Raw genomic sequence first — 21,402 nt, 5'->3', positions numbered from 1 at the left:
CACGCAGACCATCCTCCTTGGGCCATTCCTCTGTGTGGGACAGAAGGCTACCGATGAAAAGCCCCAGGGTGCCTGGAAATGTTGAAGATATCTGTGGCTCTGAGCTTGACCCCAAGTGCCAACAAGCATGTCACGGACCAGAAGTGGTGGGTGCAAGGTTACCAGGGAGGTATCCACCTCGCCCTGACATTAGTTTGTAGCACATGGGATTCTAGAGGTAGAAACTCTTTCCGACATTGCCTAATCTCACTGCTTCATTTTAGTGATGTAGAATAGGGGCTCACAGGGGATACATGATTTGACAAAGGCCACAATGTTTAGTTTAATCGTGCTCTGAAATGAGGTAAAATGTGCACCCCCTCTCTTGGCCCTAACCTCTAGTTAGAGCAGACATGCAAAGGATCTCTAGTTCACCGAGCTCAGGGTGGCCTTCGGGAGAAATGGCTCAGTTCCTTCTCACAGCTCAGTAACAAAAAGTCAGACGTGGAAGGTTGGTGTAGTGGGTTGAATGGTGGCCTCCCTAAAAGACATGTCCATATCAAATCCCTCAATCTCATGAATGTTATATTTGGGAAAGGGGTCTTTGTAGGTATAATTCAGGATCCTGAGATAAAATCATCCTGGATTATCTAGGTAGGCCGTAAATTTGATGACAAGGGTCCTTATGAGGGGCATATAAAGGACACATATAGAGAAGATGCGGTGAAGGTAGATGACATGGATGTGAGCCAAGGAACACCTAGGGCCATGAGAGCCAGAACAGGCAAGGAAGGATTCTTCCCTGGAGGCCACAGTGGGCACTGCAGCCATGCCTTTGCCTTGATTTTGAACTTCTGGGCACAGAACCATGAGAGAACAAACTTCTGTGGCTTTAAGCCACCCAGTCCATGGTATTGGTTACAGAAACCTAATACAGCCAGCAAAATGCAATGGCCACTCAAGCTCTCTGCCCAGGGAGGCTGTTACAAACCGAATGTGTGTGTGCCCTGAAAGTCCCTATACTGAAACCCTATGCCCCAAGGTCATGGTGTTTGGAGGTGGGGCTTTTGGGAGGTAAGTAGGCTTGGATGAGGTCCTGAGGGTGAAGCACTCATGGTGGAATCGGTGCCCTTCTAAGAGGATGAAGAGACCAGAGCTGTCTCTCCCCACCACTGTGGGGTGGGGACACTGTGAGGACACAGGGAGAAGTCAGCAGTCTACCACCCGAAAGAGGGCTCTCACCAGAGCCTGGCCATACTGGCACCCTGATTTCTGACTTCCAGCCTCCAGTGCCGTGAGAAATAAGTTTCTGTTGTTGGTAAACCGCTCAGTTTATGGTAGTATTTGTTATAGCCCAAGCTAAGACAGAGGCTGACCAAATATATGACATCAAGGGCTCCTTTGGTTTCAGGCTGGCTTAGCCACTGCACAGACTAGGGGAGGGAGGGAGGGAAGAAGGGACGGAGGGGGGCAAGAGAGGTGAGATACGAATCTCAGGCTCCCCTCCATGGAGTCACTGTGAGCTGCCTGTGCCTTTCATCCCCATGGTCACAGCTCCTCTCAAGGCGGCCCTCCCCATGGAACTGTCTGCTTCTAGGTCCACAACTGGCTCCCTCCCCTCACCCCTAGAGATGTAGAGGCTACACCAGCCCTGCAGTCACTAGCCGCAGTCCTATGTACAACTCTGCAAACAGTCCCTTTATCAAAACACCTTCACATGAATCAAGCTGAGCACACCATGCATATGCTGCCAAGACCCCAAGTAACATGGTCTGTTGAAGCAGTGATACTTCCATGTCCTCGGGTGGCACATTTTCCCCCAGGAGATCAGTGCATTGTCACCGTCTCTCTATGACAGAGGGGTGGTGCCTGTGACCGTGCCACTCTGCCCAAGAGGGAAGTGAGGCTCACAGAGGTGAGCTGAATTTTCAACGGTTACAAGTTTGGAGCAGAGCGAGGATCCCCATGCAGCCCGTAAGCCCCACTTCTAGCTCTTTCCTATATTAAGTTGTAGTCTTGGGGCAGATCTGTGATCCTCAGGCTGTGCCTCCTCGGTCACCGCCGTGGCAGACATCACTGATCAATCACAACACTCTTTCAGATTCACACCAGCCTTTGTCATGGGATCTTTCCCCTGCTCAGCATTCTAAAAGGCAATAAGACCCAACAGCATTGGTGGGCCAGTGTGCCCTTCCTCTTACCATCTCACGGGTGCACCTCTAGCCTTGAGGAGCTGGGAAGGAGGGGAGCAGCCAGGAAAGTAAGTTTAGATGCAAGTGAGGCCATGTAACCTCCCCCTCTGTTGATCATCCTCAGACACCTTCAGCAAAAACTCACATGACCGAGATCCTTTCGGTCTGATGTATGTGTTTTGGGATGTAACATGGTAGCAGGCTCATTTCCAAGCTAAGCACTGTCATGATCCTATGAGCACCTTAGAGGCACTACCAAGTCCTTCGGTCAAGAGACCTGTGGGGCTTTCAAGCATTGCCCTACAGCTGCTTATTTCCAGAAGCTCTTTTTGCACCATTCAACTGACCCATATCCAGTGGACATCCTGTCTCACAGAATAGTTTCTGCTGTAATTAGGACAAGATTCACAATGACCCTGCCATCTTCCTTTATTCTTTTTTTTTTTTTAAGATTTCATTTATTCATTCATGAGAGACACACAGAGAAAGAGAGAGGCAGAGACACAGGCAGAGGGAGAAGCAGGCTTCCTGCAGGGAGCCTGATGTGGGAATCGATCCTGGATCCCTGGATCACGACCTGAACCAAAGGCAGACACTCAACTGCTGAGCCACCCAGGTGTCTCTATTCTTATTTTTTTATTTTTTTAGTTTACTTATTCCTGAGACACACACACAGACACAGAGGCAGAGGGAGAAGCAGGCTCCCTGAGGGGAACTCCATGTGGAATCCAATCCCAGGACCAGGGGATTATGACCTGACCCAAAGGCAGATGCTCAACCACTGAGCCACCCAGGTGCCCCATCTTCCTTTATTCTAATCATGGTTTCAGAGTGCCTCCCTTGGAGGACAGATGGCTTTTCAAGTCCCGTGGTCCTTGGCTTTCATAAGTTTGAGCAGCTCACTCTCTTGTGCCACCTTTATTTAAGGCCCCTCTCCCCCACCTTCCCTGTCCTGCTCATACTTCCCTGCAGCCACTAAGGTGGTGCCACCCACCAGGCAGCAGTTGAGTGGGGCTCCCCCAGCAGAGAGGTGAGGCAAGTGAAGAGGGACAGTTAATCTGGGGAGGAAGAAAGCAGCACAAACCACCACCACTGGGGCTATTCCTAATTGTAGCTCTCTGCTAAGGGGGTTCCATGTGGCCCCTTCGCACAGAGGGAGCTCTGCAGCGGGGCACACCTGGATTCAAAGCCAGGCCTGCGCCTCTCTAGCTTGAGTTTGGTCAACTTTCTACATTTCTCTAAAGCTCTCAGTGTGCTTGTTTATAAAAATCGAGACAAAAATGGGCATTTGTGCTCTCAGGGTTAAGAGGAGGATTAGATGGAAGAGTGCAGTGAAGGGAACAGCCCGCTGCCTGGCTCACAGGAAGTGCCCACGACAACGCTGAGGAGGATGTTTCTAGCAGCCATGCGGGGGACTGCCTGCCGAAGGAAGTCTCGCTTCTGGGACCCGGGAGTCCTGGGTCACTCCCTGGCTGCCCCCAGGCTGGAATGCTCTTTGCTCTCTGGAGCCTCCCCAGGCTGCCACTGCCACTGCGTCTGCTCCCGAGGGGTCCCCTGGGCTTAAAGGAGCTCAGTAAGGAGCCCTGTGGGGACACCTGGGTGGCTCAGCGGTTGGGCACCTGCCCTCGGCTCAGGGCGTGATCCCGGAGTCCTGGGATCGAGTCCCAAGTCGGGCTCCCCCACAGGGAGCCTGCTTCTCCCTCTGCCTATGTCTCTGCCCCTCTCTCTGTGTGTCTCTCATGAATAAATAACTAAAATCTTTAAAAATATATATATATATATATATATATATATATATATATATATATTTTTTTTTTTTTTTAAAAGAGCAGTGTTGACACTCTCCCAGACTGATGCTTCCCTTGGGTGCAAACAGATGGGAGAACACGGAAAGGGAAGACCTTCAGAGCAGACAGCGGGACCCTTACAGTCTCACGGCACAGGGTCCCTGGGTAGGGATGCAGGTGGTGGGTGGAAGGCTGTGTGGACGAGAGAAGCAAGCAAGCCAAGACCCCCGGAGTGTGAACTCTGAGCCGCCAAGCTTAACAAACAAACCCTCCAGCCAGGTGAAGGCAGATCTCCAGGCCAGGAGGTGTGTCCTGAGCGTCACAAGGGGTTCCTTCTTTTGTTTTGTTGCCTCCCTGCCTTGGCCTCTCACTCCCCTTATTAATTGTGATTCTCTAGCTTTACCCTCCGAGGTGGAGATTAAATGCTGAGCTGGCGGGAAGCGCTCTCGAAACCTGCAAGCACTGCATTTGCAGGCCTTGCTCCCAGGGACCTGCTCGGCCCTCCGCCCGCCCAGGCCCAGGCACTTCCATTCAACTGACCTTTTGCCATCATAGACATTATCAGCCCCATCGGTAGGTGCTAATCCCTCCTGATTGGAAAAGGATTTTTCCCTTTCCTTGCCTTCCACCACCTCCCTCCCCTTTTATGCTTGAAGGTAAAGTTATGTTTCAAAATAATCTCTTGTATCTAAATATGCTGTTTTTAGGGGCGCCTGGGTGGCTTGGTTCAGTTGAGCGTCTGCCTCTGGCTCGGGTCATGATCTCAGGGTCCTGGGATCGAGCCCCCTGTGTTGGGCTCCCTGCTCAGGGAAGTCTCTCTGTCCCTCTGCCACCCCCACCTCGGTACCCTCTGCCCTGCTCATGCACTCGTGCTCTCTCTCTCTCAAATAAATAAATAATTCTTATAAAAGTAAATAAGCATACTCTTTTTGTAAGCATAGAACTTTCATATTCATTTACTCGATTTGGAAAATTTAAAAACAAGTGCCTCAGAGGACCTGCAGATTGTCAAATCCAATGGTTTCCATAGTGTGGCTCTGTGGCCAGCAGCATCCACACTACCTGGGAACTCATTAAAAAGGCAAATTTTCGGGGCACCTGGGTGGCTCAGTGGTTGAGCGTCTGTCTTCAGCTCAGGGCGTGATCCCGGGGTCCTGGGATCGAGTCCCACATCAGGCTCCCCACAGGGATGAGGTGGTCAGGGAAGGCTTCCCGGAGGTCACGTTTGAGTTGGATCTAAAGGATGAGCAGGAGTTGGTGACATGAACAAGAGAAGGCAGAGGCCACGACTTATGCAAAAACGCTTTGGAGCAGAAAGCACTTGGCCTCTTCCAGAAACCCTGGTATGGCTACAGCTTGGTGAGTGAGGAGAGTGGCTGAAGCAGAGAGAGAGAAGGAGAGCCAGGCACACAGAAGAGTGAAAGAGAAGATAGAGAGGGGAGCTGAGGCTGCGTGGGCCTCTGATGGCCCCACCCAGGTCCCCTAAGACGGGCTTGGGCTCCTGACCCTCCGGCCACCTCTGAAGGGCTCCTTCCACTACCTGCACTCCTGCTCTGCCTGCTAGAGGGGCCTCATGCTGGAATCACACAGCCTCTGCTTGGATCCTCCAGGTGTAGGAAACTCTCACCCTCCCTCATCTCTGAAACAAGGTAGCCTGTCCACATTTGGAAAGTTCTAATTGGCCTTTCATTATATGGAGTCAGTTCTGATTCCTCTTTCTTCAGGTATTGAAAAAAGTGGCCAGCTTGCCCTCCCCACCCCTTATCTCCTCTTTGTCCAGAGTCCAGACATCTTCACACCCATGACAAGGCTGTGTGGCAGCTCTGGGATCAAATCGCCTACATGCCAGCCTGGCTCTGTCACTGAAGCATGACCCTCTAGGCCTCAGTTTCCTCCTATGCAAACTAGGCTTAGTAGGAAGAACCCCTAAGGTGTAGGTTTGTTGTGACATTTAAGAGGCATAAAGCACATGAAGGGATTCAGAAGCATTCTGTGAGGGCTAGCCACTATTGGGGCCTGCTTTCCATTTGTAGGGCCGCCCTGCTGTCCCTCCCTAGATGGCACCATCCATGAGTGGCCACCCGAATTGGCCACAATGCAATGGGCTTATTCCCTCCCAATCCGGCATCTGCCTTCCAGAATAAAACCAGAGTCTGAGTAGGAGAGAGAAGGCTTGTCGCTATAGTGATGGGAAAACCCTTAGGCCCTGCGCCTGTGACATGAGCACACTGTATATTTGCTCCCAGCCTAAGTAAGAGGACAGGACGCTCACACTGTTGGGAGAATGGACGCATCTAGAAGGGAGCAGCTTCTGCTTCTGGGTACAAGGGGGTGGCTGGCGGCAGACCACCTACCTCTCCCACGGGTAGCAGGATGGAAACAGAGGTCCCTGATGATCCAGCTGCATGAAGGCACGAGAGCTGCAGAACCAGCTAGGACCGGAGAGCAGTGGTTCACACAGTCTGTTTTGAACCCAAGTGTGTGTGTCTCTCTCCTACTTTTTTTTTATTAGCAGTTTCATCTTCTCACAGGCTTTGGGGATTGCTGTGAACCCCGCAGTTGGGGAATGCACCATCCTGTCCCCATCTGGGTCACCTGTAAATGGCCAGAGGGGTGCATTTCCTCTGCCTCAGATCCAAAATGCAAAAATAAAACAAAAAAGCAAGCAAACAGTAACCCAGGGAAGGGATTTGGGAGGTGCTAACAAATCAAGCAGACTGTCCAAGGTGAGGTGGACAGGGGGAGGACTCACTCTGCCGTTCCCCCTCGCACTGCGCACCCCGTGCATCTGCCCCCAGGTGCCAGCTGCTGCCTCGAACCTTTCAGTCTGTTCTCCCTGCTGCTTGTCATCTCCTGGGGACGATGCTCAAAACCAGAAAGCTTGTCATTGGAAGGGCTGCATCCCTAAGCAGCGCATCTATCGGACAAAATAGCTACCTCGAAGGATTCGTGTTTCTGCTCTGGCTCTCTCCTCCCACACCCCCAAGACGAAGGAGTTGTGGCACTGATGGTAACACACATTTATTGAGCATTTACTGTGTACCAGACACTGAGCCCTTTACATGTATTGATCTAAAGATCCTCTCTCGTATGTATCTAGTGTGTCTTCATTTTATGAAAGAAGGAAACAGAGCTCAGAGAATAGGTCACCTGCAGAGTTCGTGACGGCGTATCCAAAACCCAAGTGCCATCTGACCGCATGGCCCTCGTGCTTAACACCATTGGGTTTACCCCGTCTTTAGTCGCTTGTGGCTCCAAGCATCTACTCTCTCTGAAACATCTGTAGGGTCTGGTCCCTGACAGAGGAGTGAGTGACTGAGCTTACAAATCCCCCACATCAATGGAAGAACGTTGGCCACCTGCCAGGCCAAAAGATCCTCCAAATGAGAGTCTGATCCATGCCGCTCTTGACCTTTCTCAGGACCAAGCCTGACTTCACAGCCCCCTGAGTCATTTCACTGAAGGAGCCAGTGGATGATGGGCTTTATGTTTCAGGTTCCTGACTTAGCATCACATGGCTGATGTGACATGAGGCAACTGGAGGCCTTAAGGGGCGCCATCTTGCCGGCATGCGACAGCTCTGAAGTCTCATTCAAGTGGCCTGTGTGGCCATGGGCTCTAGGAAAATCTGCTGTTCACTGTTTTTTTAAATGGAGGTTTTCCTTCTTTTCAGGGTGACTGAAGTCTTTCTAATGAGAAATGCCAAGTTTAAGGTCACCTCAAATCCTCAACGGTTTTTTGGAACACGCCTTACAAGATTCCTTCTGATGCTGAATGTTATAAAAGGCTCCCAACTACCCATTTGTTCAGCTATTTTACTGTGACTGAGTTTATTTTCCTAAAGGGAAAGCAAACAGCAAACAAACAGCAAGGGCTGTTTTAAAATCATTCCCAAATTGGTCAACGAGGGAGAAAAATTCAGCCACCTGAAAAAAAAAAAAAAAAAAACAGAACTGAAGTATTATTTCAGCCATTCAAGTGATGACACGGATGTTTCACCTCTTTCCTCCCTTTTATCAACTATACTGTGGATAGTTGATGAGATCTACAGTTTGCCAGAACCATCTGGATTGCTAACTCTAAACTGTATTCTGGAGTTTGGCAGGATTAAATAATTATTGGAGGCTATTCCTTCTCTCACCCCCATCCAGATTTTTTTTTTTTTTTTGACACCAAACAAATGGAGAAACCCTATCTGCCCCTTGTGCCCAGGGATCTGGAATTGGAACTTCCACCGTCGATGGCTTATGATTTTCCTCAGTGCTCTAGAAGCTTCTGAGATCTAGTCTTTTCCTAACAGAGGCTTTGTCTGTAGTGAATGAACCCTGACTACAAAGCTGGCCTGCTTAAAACAATGGAGTTATAAAGACAATAGGAAAGAAGGTGCTGGCTTAGTGTGCTCAGCACGAACGCCCTACAGAGCCATCTGTGGTGATCTTAGCTGAGCCACTCCTGATGCTGTCAAGTTCAGGGACAGGTGCTCTTCTATTTACCCCTTCCACGGCTCTGGCAGAGGAGGCTCAGTGCAGGCTATGGCACCCACTATCTATACGTAATGATTCTGTTTAAAGTTTCCCTGTGCCCCGCCACTCCTCGAGATACGCCAGGCTGCCAACAGAAGAAGAGAAGCAGAGAATCGAGACCATTGTTTGAGTATTTTAGGCTCGCTTCCCCTGTGTCCCTCCCCCCTCCAAATACTTCCAAATGTGGGTCACTCAAGATAATCCGCAGAATATGAAGATGGTATGAGATCATCTAACTGCTTTCCAAGCGGCAGTTGACAGCAACAGCATGGGTTCCGTGGCCTGGGTCAGGCACTGGGCAGCCCTCCGGGATTTCACACAGTAGCCAATGAGGCACCGATCCCTGCTGACCCGACCTCCACGAGGACATTCATTCCCAGCTCCCTTGCCCCTGCAGGGCCAGGTCCTCATGGCCTCCCACCTGGGCTGCTACATCAGCCCCATCTGGTCTCCATGCCCACTGCCCTCACCCCACCCCATCTTGCCCCTGCCACACGCTGCCACTGGGTTGCTCCAAATAGGAACAAACCTGATCACATTGGTCCTCTCCGTAAGGGCGCGGACAGCTCTCCCTAAGCCATGGAATAAAGTCTAAACTGGTCGCCCCATCATCAGAGCTCCAGGCCGTAGCCTCTGAGCCTTACTGTCCCTCAGTCCCGCGAGCCCCACCACTCAGGGGAAGCCCATGTCACCCACTCATCCTCTCCGTTCTTCTTGACCACTCGATGCTGAGCAGAACCACAGTGACATTGGGAGGGGGGGACACAGATGCATCTCCACACACCGCCCCCACCAAAGCAAGTGCCACAGCATGTCCCCAACAACACACGGATGGAATGGCCTGATGTCCCCGAGGGAAAATGTACCTGTCCGAGATGAGAAATGTTAGAACAAGGGATGTGGCCGTACGTGATTCACAAATCACAGTTCCATGCGATCGGTGGGTGTGAAGAGCAACATTTGTCTGATGAGAGAAATTTCAAACAAAGGAAAATAATGGACACCAAAAGGCGGACAGACATCCCCCCATCACACCCCAGTGAGCCCCCTGGAGTGGCAATCTTGCCTGCTGGCCACCCCTCCTGGGGTGCACCTTGCCCTGGTCTGTGAACTCTACGCCAGCCCTCACTGCCCACGGGCTCTTGCTTCCTGTCTCTGGGCCTCTCTGGTGCTCACAGCTGACTGGGCACTCTGGTTCCATCCTTTCTAGGAAAGACCTGCAGAAAGGAAGGTAGTCCCTGACCTGGGACCCCCTGATTTTCTTCTTCCTCACAGAGAGCCCCACCTTGGGCAGCCCAGGCCCTGTCTCCTGGGACTCTATATTTTACCCACAGTGGTTATTTACTGGTTCCCAACTCACATTTTCCCAGCTTCCAAATCCTGCTTTTGCCAGCCTTTCTGCCCCCAATGCTCATAAACCACCCTGCAGCCCCCACACCCCTCTTGCTATACAGCTCCACTTCTTAGATTTCCTGGATCCACCCACGCCCAACCTCAACAAACAGGAAAGAAGTGTCCCCATTATGCGTTACCTAGGATGGGTAGGAACTGTCTACAGAACAGTGACAATATGGGGATGTCATTGTATTAAATAATCTGCGTGCTGGAAACGTGCCTTATGAGATCTGTGCGTGGTCATATGTGTTTAGGAATAATTTATATGTTTCTAATGGTAGAGATAGGCTGTATGAATTAGCTGTATTAGAATTAGACAAATATGTCTTAATCAGTAAAATACAGAAAAACCAAGGAAAAATAATACATTTTCTGCATTTTGACAAACATCTTGGTCAACAGGATACTTCTTGACATAGGAATATCAAAGAGAAAGGGACTCTTTTTGCCATTTTAGGGACCACAATAGAGGTGGGAGGTGGATTTGGGGATTTATGCAGAAGACAGTCCCTGTGATCACCTGGGGGGACACAGGTGGCACTCAACCCATGCAGGGACTCAGGAGAGGCGCCTGCCGGTTATTTCTGCCGCTGGTGCAGCCACCAAGATTGTAAATACATGTCAGCCCTCAGTCCTCATCAGACATGACCCATCTATACCAGTCAACATAGCAGACCACCCCCTCCTCCTAGAAATAACTCCTCCATTTGACTTTTAGGACATCTGGTTTTCCTCTTCCATCCACGGTGCAGCAACTCGGACTTCTTCACTGGTGGGTTTTTCATCTCTGTGAGCTTTCATTGTGGGAGAGTGCCCTTTGGCAGCCATCTGCACCTCAGCAACTGGTGACTCCTCTTGCCATTTGCTCAAACCAAAAGTTCCAGCGTTGTTTTGCCTTCCCTTTGTCACACCCCACATCCAGTCACCAGAAATCCTGGGGCTTCCCCTCCAGCATCTGTCTGCATCTCACCACTGCCACCCCTGTCACCCTAAGCTGAATCAGCACTGTCTCTGTACCTTGCAATAGTTCCCTAACAGGCCCCTCTGCCTCTCCTCTGCCCGCCCCACTCCCCACCAAAGTGTACTCACAGCATGACCTCTGGGATCCTTCAAACATCTAAGTCAGATCATGCCACTCCTTCACTCAAAACCCTGGCTTCCCAGCTTAGAGGAGAAGCTGGCCATCCTGCAAGGCTCCACCTGGCGTCATCTCCCAGATATGTGGCCTCTTTGCTGGACCTCCAACACACAGGCAACCCCTACCTCAGGACTTTTGCAGCAGCTGTTCCTCAGCCCAGGTTGCTCCTCCCTCAGATATTCACATGATTTGGTCACATACCCTCCTCAGGGTGCTGCTCAAATGTCACCTTCTCAGTGAAGCCCCGTCTGGACTTCTTATTCTAAATTCTAACCCCATGTCCACCCCATCTTTCCCTCTCCCCCATTCAGCTTTAGTCTTTTTCTATATCATCTGACAGAGTTGTTAAGATTTGTGTATATACATGCATACACACAAACACACACTAGAATGTAAGCTCCATAAGGACAAGAACTTTTATGTTTTATTCACAGGTGCATCTTAACATCTAGAACAGCATTTGGTACATAATAGATGATAAATAACACTTTTTGACTGGTTTGTGGTTCCATTTTGATTCACTGGAATCACTTGATATCTTGACTGCGTGGGAAGAATCCCTGGGCCCCAGGGGATAGGATGGCAAGTCAGTCTACCATAGTACCCACTGGGGGCATCGCAGGGCTGGACTCACCTGTAAAGTTTCTCTGTGCCTCTCACATCTCAAGATCTTCAGAGCCTACCGTGGGGCCTAAAACAACATGAGTCGATAGATGCTTTTTCAACTAATAAAATCCAGATAATTCAGGTCAAAGAGGAACCTGAATTAAAGGAGATAATATGATACCACAGATGTGGTTCAAACGATTCTTTTTCTTGTTCTGCTCATTCTCTAGTGGTTGCTGAGGCAACCACATCACTTGTATGTAGCAGTATATCACTTTGGGCACAGTAAGTTGAACACCTGAGTTTACCTGAGGACGTGGAGTTTCTGAGTAGCTTCCCACATTCACACTTGCTCCTGTCATTGTCAAATAGGAACCTCCTCCATTGTGAATGGAGGGGGCACAGAATAAGTCATCATAAGCCTTGGATTCTAGACTTCCCTCCACACTTACCAGCCTTATGCATGACTTTAACCCATGTGATCCTGTTTCTTCATCTGAAGTTAATTCTCTTATCATAAGAAAGTAACTGGCTAGTGAATTTGGTGCATCCAATTCAAAAATGATTGTTAAAGGAGACTTATGGTTTACGAACAGATAGAAAGCAAGAATCACCAGGACCCACTGCAGGCTCAGAAAGAAAAAGCTCTGTCAGATAAATTGTCTCTTTCTTTGATAGGATTACTAGACTGGTAGAGATGAAATAGATCAAGGATTTAGGAATTGAATGGGGCATTTGATAAGTTCAATGGGGTTGCCATATGGATTGGATGCAAGGACTAATGAATTGGGTATGAAGACCACTGGGTGGCTTGGGGACTGGTTGGATACTGTTATTCAGGGGCTGAAATTCAATGATCTCAGAGAGAGGTTCTGAACTCAGGACCTCAAGCATCTGTTCTTGGCAAAGTCCTGCTGAACATGTTTAGCATTGGCTTGAACAAAAACCCTAAAGAGGATATGTCTATTACATTTGTGGATAGGCTGAAGGACAAAGATATGACCAGGGTCAGAATCAATATACAAACTAATCTCATAGACTATTAACAGTGGGTTGAATCCAAACTTATTAAATGGAAAAGCCAATGTGCTACCTTTAGCTTCTCGGGGCAACCAGTCCAGGTATAGAGTGTGGGAAGCACAGCACAGAAGCAGAAGACCTGAAAAAGTGTGATGGTTTTCTCTTGACATGAGTCAAAATGTGATGTTGTTGTGTAGACCACCGTACTCTATTCTATGTCATCCCCTCCCACAAAAAGCTATCTTTGTCTTTGGTTATATTCATGGAATTGTATCCACAGGTGTGAGGTCCATCCCACTGTGCACACTCCAGTGGTTTTACATCTACAATACCATAAAAAATAATAAAATTTTAGGAATAAACTCAACAGAAGTGTGAAACTTATACTCTGAAGACCAGAACACTATTAAAAGAAATTAAAGAAGACCTAAGTAAATGGGAAGACATCCTATGTACATGGATCGGAAGACTTACTATCGTTGGCATGGCAATACTCCCCAAATGGACCTACAGTTTAAGCACAATCTATGAAAATCTCAGCTGGCTTCTATGTAGAAATTGACAAGCTGGTTATAAATTCATATGGAAATGCAAGAGATCCAGAATAGCCAAAACAATCTTGAGAAATGAGAACAAGGTTGGAAGACTCATACTCTAATTTCAAAACTAACTACAGAGCTTCAATAATTAAGACAGTTTGGTACTTGATAAGGACAGACAGATCAATGGAGCATACTTAAAAGTTCAGAAATATACCCTTGCATTTATAATCGGTTGATTTTTGACAGGGATGCTAAGACAATTTAGTAGGAGAAAGGAATAGTATTTTTAATAAATGGTGCTGGGACAACTGGGTATCATACAAAAACAGTGAGCTGACCTCTTCATTACACTATATTCAAAATTGGATTCAAAATAGATGAAAGACCTAAATGTGAGAGCTAAAATGATGAGACTCTTATTAAAAGAAACAAAAGAAGAAAAAATGGACATAATCTCTGTGACCTTAGATTAGGCAATGGTTTATTAGATACGACACCAAAAGAACAAGCAAAAAGAAGGAAAAAAATAGATAAATTTGTCTTAATCAAAATTTAAAACTTCTGTGCTTCAAAGGACACTATCAAAGGAATGAAAAGACAATCCACAGGATGGGAGAAAATATTTGAAAATCATGTATCTGATGAGGGAGTATGTATATCTAAAGTATGTATCTAGAATATATAAATAACTTTTATAAGAAAATAATAAAAAGATACAACTCAATTTAAAAATGGGCAAAAAATCTGAATAGACACTTCTTCAAAAAAGATACAGAAATGGCCAACAGGCCAACATCTATAGACGTTAGTGAAAAGCAAATCAAAACACAATGATATATCACTTCACACCCACAAGGATGACTATAATCAAAAAGACAGATAGTACCTCATGATCCAGCAATTGCACTACTAGATAATGACCCAAAGAATATAAAAATACTAATTCAAAGGGGCACATGCACCCCAATGTTTACTGCAGCATTACCTATAATAGCCAAATTATGGAACAGCCCAAGTGTCCACCTACTGATGAATGGATAAAGCGGATGTGATATACATATACAATGGAATATTACTCAGTCATAAAGAATGAAATCTTGCCATTTGCAATGACATGGATGGGGCTAGAGAGTAGTACACTAAGTGACATTAAGTGAATCAGAGAATGACATATACCATATGATTTCACTCATATGTGGAATTCAATAAACAAAACAAATGAGCAAAGGGGGGAAAAGAGAGAGAGACAAACCAAGAAACAGACTCTAAGCTATAGAGAACAAACTGGTGATTACTAGATGGGAGGTGGGTGGGAAGGTTGAGTTAAATAAGTGATGGGTCGGGGTGCCTGGGTGCTCAGTTAAGCATCTGACTCCTGATTTTGGCTCATGTCATTATCTCAGTGTCGTGAGATCGAGCCCCATGTCAGGCTCCCCACTGGGCAGGGAACTTGCTTAAAAGTCTCTCTCTCTCTCCCTCTCCCTCTCCCCCTCCCTGCCCCACTTTGCTCCCTCTCACTCTCTTTCTCTCTCTCTCTCAAAGATAAATAAATAAATAAGCAATGGGGATTAGGAGTGTACTTGTCAGATGAGCACCAGGTATTGCATAGAAGTGTTGAGTCACTATTTTGTACCATAAAACTAATATGACACTATATGTTAACTAACTAGAATTTGAATAAAACCTTTAAAAAAAAACCCACAGATATTCGAACCCTCACACACTGCTGGTTGGAGTGTGAAATGGTGTAGGTATTTTGGAAAACAGTTTGGAGTTCCACAGAAAGTGAAGCACAGACTTACCACACAACCCAGCAATTCTGCTCCTAGGTTTATACTCGGGAGAAGTGAAAACACGCATCCACACAACAGCGTGCAGTGCACAGCATTATTCCTAAGAGCCAGTAAGTGGAAATAATTGCAATATCCATCATCTGACTAATGAAGAAACACAGTGTGATATATCCACACCCTGGAGTATTATTCAGCAACAAAAAGAAGTGAAGTAGTGACACAGGCTTCCACAGGGACCAACCTTAAAAACGCTGTGCCAGAATGGAAGAGGCCGTCACAGGACTATCATAAATAAATAAAAAAAAATAAAATAAAATAAAATAAAAAAAAGGAAGAGGCCGTCACAGAAGATCACATCCTGTACAACTGCATTTACATGAAATGCCCATAACAGGCAACTCTAGGATGATGAAAAGCAATTAGTAGTTTCCAAGGGCTGGGCTGCGAGTTAGGGGAGAAATGGAGAGTAAGTGCTAATGGGTATGGGGTCTTCTTTTGGGGTGATGAAAACATTTGTAAAACTGATTTGTGATGGCTGCACAACCCCAAGATACACTAAGAGCCATTGGATTATAAGCTATAAATGAGTGAAATGCATGGTATGTGAGTTATAGCTCAAAAATATTAGGAAGAAGAGGAGGTCAGCAATAAACCAGGCCTCAAAACAACAAAAGGCTGTAAAATCACATCCTAGGAGGAAAAGCTGTAGAGACTAGAAGTAAAACAGAAAAACTCTAGGGAAGAAGCCATCTTCACATATTTGAAAGGCTTGTACATGGAGAGGGAAGTAGATGACCATGTGGCCTTGAAGCAGACTCCGCTCCTCCGTCTGGACAGCTCATCCCCTGCCCACACCCCATAACGCCTATACACCTTTCACAGCTCAGCTCAACTGTTACCACAGGGATGCTCTTTGGGAATCCTTCCCCCAACTTTGCTGTGCATTCTCCTAGATTCAGAGCACTCCATTTGTAATGACACATTTATTTATTTAATCATTGGGTTATAGTCTGAGGATCTCACTAAATTACAAGCTCCATGAAGGGACCTGTTGGCTTCCATGTGCTGTTGTCTCCCTGGATCTTGCCACGGTTCCTGACATAGAAGAGGCAGTTAATAAGTATTGGTTGAATGAAAAGGTGAGTAAGCCCTAACTGTTAGGAATTACAAACAGATAGTGTAGGGAAGAACCTTCTGGAATCAGAGCTGCCAACAGGTGCAAAGCGCTGTCTTGAGTGCCCTCACACCTCCTCTTCAAGCATTTGGGGGACAAATGTGTTATCATTCCATGACTCCTTTGTGTCATGATTAAAGCACCAAAGAGATGGTCAGATGGAATTTCTTTCCTTTCTGTTTTAAAATCTCATAAATAGTTCATGTACTCCAGAAAAATCCTAAAAGGCAGGTAAGAAAAGGAAGTAAATCAAATCACCCATAATCTCCCTACAAGGGATGGCCACAGTTAGCACAACTGACCCTTGAACAACACAAGAGTTAGGGGTGCTGACCCCCAAAACTTGACTAATAGCCTACTGCTGATCAGAAGCCTTGGCAATAATATAAAGCCAATTAACGCGTATCTTGTATATGTATTATAGACTGCATTCTTGCCAAAAAATAAGCTAGAGAAAATGTCACTAAGAAAATCATAAGGGAAAATACATTTACAGCACTGTCCTACATGTGCCAAGAATAAATCTGCATATAAGTAGACCTGCACAGTTCAAACCCAGGTGGTTCAAGGGTCAACTGTATATTCTTCTGGACATTGGCTGCATAGCATTTCATTATGCGGATAAATATTGCTTTAATTAGTATGGGATTATGTCAATCTTTGTACATTCCATAATGTTTAATCATAGCTCCTAGCTTATATTTATTGGATATTTAATTAGCACCAGGCACTATGCTAAACATTTCATATGCATTCCTAAAACCCAATGAGGTGAATACTTACTATTATTCACATTTCATAGTAGAGATGGAAAAACTGGGATTTAGAGAAATCACCTAACTTTGTCATGACTATAGAGACCAGTGAATGGCAGAGCCAGATTCAGACACCAGTAATCTGACTCCAGACTCCAGGGAAGGTCTCACTGATGTTTGTTGAATGAATCACCGACTGAATGCATGAGTGAATGAGTGTGTGCTCAACTGCCCACACTGGGAAAAATTAAGCTTCTCTTATGCAGCTGGTTGGTTCTTATCTGACAAATGCTCCAAATCTTAAATCACTCATCTCTTCTTGGGTTAGTCTATCTGAAGGCTAAAAATGGTGTCCACCTCCCACCAGCTATTGGAGAGACTCTTCCTCCAGGGAAGCCCCAATATCTTCTTGTATGAAGTCACCATGGAGCCACTGCGGGCAGAGCACAGCCTGGGTCACTTCCAGCCACCTGCACCCCCCCTCCCAATAGGCGCTGAAGCCGATGGGGCCCTGCGGCCGCTGGGATGCTGCTGCGTCCATTCGTCCACTTCGAAGATGCGGCGCCACGTCCCGCTGGTACAGACGCTGCCAGCGCGGGTGCCACCGCCACCGCCAGTGCTGGTGCCACCGCCACTGTGCAAGTGCCACCAACACTGCCAGCGCCGGGCTCACCGCCTCTGCTGCTGTTGCCGCTGCGTCACTGGAACTACCATCCCATCAGCGCTGGAGGGGGTTGGAGGGGGCAGGCACGGGGGCCAGGAGCTTTCTGGCACTGTTGGCTCCATCCCCAGTCAGTCTGAGGCAGATGAGGGACAGACTGAGAGACAGGACATCAAGGAGCCTTGAGAATTCCCCTCTCCTCCAAAGGCAGCTTTGCTAGGAAACGTCTGGGCATCTCCTGGGGGAGGACTTCTTCCCTCATGCAAACAGAATCCTAGAAAGCCCAACCCACTTTCCCCAGATGCCTCTAAAGACCAGGAGGGAGCAGGGCAGCCCAAGCTGGGACCTGCTTCCCAACCCTTCCCCTCCCACCTGCTTGAGGCTGACCACGCACCTTTGTCCCACTAACACCGAGGTGGACGGCCACCTTTGTACCCTCTCTCTTAAAATGCTGCAAGACCTCATGGTATGCATTTGTGAGCTCACCTTATGACCTGGCCCTATTTACCCTTCAGTCCTGTTTCTCAAATATACCATTTTTATTATTTGATCATATGTATATCTCCAAACCCTCTCGGAATAAAGCAGGAAGTTAGAAAAATGAAAGGAGATACGAGGAAGAGCATTGATAAGAATTTTTATACGCACACGTTGCAAAGGGAAGCTCATTTCTGACTTTGGTGTGTTTCATTGGGGATTTTCTTTTTTCCTGAAGATTTCAAACAAGCAGAAATTCTTGGCCAAATGACTTGGGAATTCCAGGTGAAAAGCAGGACTCTCTCGGGAAGCTTTCTGAACCTGAATTACAGAATTACAAACTGTTCGCTCCCTGCTTTTTGTAGGCACACATTTAGAATGCTGCTGGGCACGGCTGATCCTGGGCAATGTTGGCATTTAGGGGCCTCCACCCTCCCTGACCCTCCTCGGTCTTCAGCCCAGAACTCCCTCCTTAGAGAGCACCCAGATTCGCACCCTACCCTAGGTCGGCCATAACCAGCAAATTCATGGTAAGGCTTTACTGCCGTCTCTCCATGCTTCCCAGTAAGAAGAATCACAGAACTGCAAAGGGCCACCTACATAACCGACGGGACCCAGTATACAATGAAAATGCAGGAGCCCTCTTTCAAGTTATAAAGAATTTCACAACGGTAACATCCGAGCATTAAAACAAGCCCAGGGCCTGTGTGACTACAGGGGCATGGGTCCAAGCTGGCCCTTCCTACCCAAAGGAATGTAATGATACACCAAGGACACTCAGATGCATAGCTTAGAAAACTAGTTTATATATATCTGCAAAGCCCTATTTTTAATGGAAAAACACTAAAAATTGAAGATTTTTTTTTTTTATTTTAAACTTCAGATACACCATTCCTGCAGAACTGCTAGTTGATTCAGCTCTGTAATTAGGGCTCTTTTGGTTAAAAGCATGAGAGACTTGTCTTAACTTTCACCCTGCTTCCCTCCAAGGCTTTATACCCTGAAAGCATTTTGTATATTAAGGGAGAAGCTTGCAGCAATTAACAAGATGCTGGATGCCATAGCAAGACTGGAAAGGGTCAGATCCCCATGGATCTAAGTGATTCTCAAAGGATAGACAGGATCTGGCCAGGCCAAGAGGAACGATTCCAGAAAAGGAGCAAAGGAGCAGAGAGAGAAGCAAAGGGCATGACTGGTCAGAGGCAGGAAGAGGGTCAACAGGACATGGAGGAGGGCCCACCCAGGGCCACTGAATTACTTTAGAAAAGCAGTAAGAACCTAACAGCTTGTAAAGTTTTAGAGTCTGATTTTAAAACCAGGTTTTCATGCTTATGGTGGGTAAAAATAAACATGACAAAAGGACACATGTATATAAATAACACGTGAACTTTTTTCCCTCTATAAGCAGGCAATAGCGTGAGCATAGAATCCATAAAAGAATTTTTTGCCCTTGAGCTGGCTATTACTGAATCTTCACCCAACTTGCCAGATCTCATGTGTGCCTCTTAGCTCTAACAGAGTTTTGGGGTTTTGTGCCAAGGCTACACTCTGTGCTGAGTCTTAGCCAGTCTTGCCCTTTGCATAACACACAGCACCTTCCAGGAGGCTCTGAGCTCACCTGCAGCAGAGAATGAGACCCATGCTCCCCATTGCTAAAAATGCTTAGCGTTTTAAAAATGAGAAGTCTTAATGGTGAAGAAAGGCATTTGGACAATGTAGGACTCATCTCTATACCTGGGACAATGCATAGTGAAAAAAAAAAATCACAAAAAATGTTCTTTTACCTAGACATCCGCCTCCTCTGATAACCATCTGGCTTAAATATAATGACACCCAGGGCAGAACCTGGAGCGCTTCAAGGTCTGTCTTTAGGAGTACCCAGGCCAAGGTACATGCTGCCTCACCCATGCTACAAGGTAACTAGGTTAACACAGACCATAAACTCACCATCCAAAGCCAGAGAGATCGGAATGCATCTTATTCCTCCCAACTGAGACTGATTCTCCTTCTCCTTGCCTCTCACTGTCTTTATATACACACACGTCTGCTTAGTGAAGTATAAATACCTACATATACATATATGTATCTTGTGTATATGACTATATACTTATGTATGTAAACTATGTATAGTGTGTGCATTTATATGTGTATATAAAAGACATATATAGGGAAAATAAGAGAGGCAGGGAGAGAGAATCACACATACATACATATAAATATGTAGTACAATTCAATTCCCTTTAATTTCATTAAATTCAACCAACATTTAGAGTCTCTGCCATGTGCCGCCCTATAGAAGAGTGTCACCAACCCCCGTGAGCTCACCGTCTAGAGGAGAGACAAACTAAACCCAAACAAAAGTATGGCGGCTGGCGGCCTCTTACAATGGGGGGCAGCGTAATTTGGTGGTTCTAGATCAGGGGTGGTTATTACGTGTGCTTGAATCATGCCGACTGGACTCAGGCCCCGCTCCACCACTTTCAAGTTGTGTGACCTTCAACATGCAACTTGAGCCACGGTGTCCTCATCAGTAGAATGAGCATCAATAACAGTGTCTTCTTCACAGGGCCGTGAGGAATTAACGATATAACCAGTGAAACCACTTAAACTGGCACACAGAAGGTATTCAATAAAAGGGAGCTTTTATTATTACAGTTTTTATTCTTACTGAGAAGAATGTGAGGTTGTGCAGGTGGGGTGCAAAAGAAAACAAGGTCGATCTAACTTGGGGGTGTCAGGAGGAGCTTCAGGGAGGAGGTGGTGTGAGGAATAGGTTTTGGTCAGGGGGACAATAGGGAGAGAAGGCATTCCAAGGTGAAAAAGGAGTTTGTTCAAAGACCCTGAGGCATGAAATATCCTGGAATATCCTGAGAACTGCTGGCAGATCAGCACAGCAGAGTAAGGGTTCAAGGTCAAAGAGAAGCCAGAATCAGATCTGGAAGGACCACCAGAAAGCCCCAAGCAATGGAATAATGAAATCAGATTTGCTTTCAGAAATGTTTAGGTAATATCCAACTGAACGTGATTTCGCCATTGTGAGGACCAGCTATCACAAACACCACCGGAGTACATATACACCACAAAACAGAAGACTTAACTGTCATTTATATGTTCTTTTCCTCTGTTTACAAGTCTTCAAGGGTATTTTTTTGTTGCTTTGTTTCAGTTGTAGTAAACGATTGGTTTACTTTTTCCATGCTGGTTTCATTGCTGCAGAATATTTTACCACTAATATCTTACAGAATGATTTTTAAATACTCATCTTCCTAACCACAAGGAGGGTCTTCATTGACCACTTCTTAGCATTCGTTAAGATCCAGACAGTAAATCATTTGCCCTCAAAGCAGGCAGACAGCCATC

The 21,402-nt window shown here is 46.7% G+C and overlaps 1 protein-coding gene and 1 long non-coding RNA gene across 4 annotated transcripts in view; both read right to left on the bottom strand.

Moving 5' to 3' along the window:
* The window catches only part of HSPA12A (heat shock protein family A (Hsp70) member 12A), a 160,521-nt gene that overhangs the window by 122,146 nt on the left and 16,973 nt on the right, over nucleotides 1–21,402 (bottom strand). The window lies entirely within an intron of this gene.
* Nucleotides 4,899–15,884, bottom strand: LOC140620813 (uncharacterized). The gene is made up of 4 exons (XR_012020528.1): nucleotides 11,649–15,884; nucleotides 9,348–9,445; nucleotides 8,452–8,566; nucleotides 4,899–7,884 (listed from the first exon to the last, which is right to left on the bottom strand). It is a non-coding gene; the product is annotated as an uncharacterized lncRNA (long non-coding RNA).

This window comes from Canis lupus, chromosome 29, assembly GCF_048164855.1.
Source record: "Canis lupus baileyi chromosome 29, mCanLup2.hap1, whole genome shotgun sequence".
NCBI classification, from domain to species: domain Eukaryota; kingdom Metazoa; phylum Chordata; class Mammalia; order Carnivora; family Canidae; genus Canis; species Canis lupus.
This window is presented reverse-complemented; position numbering and strand designations above follow the sequence as displayed.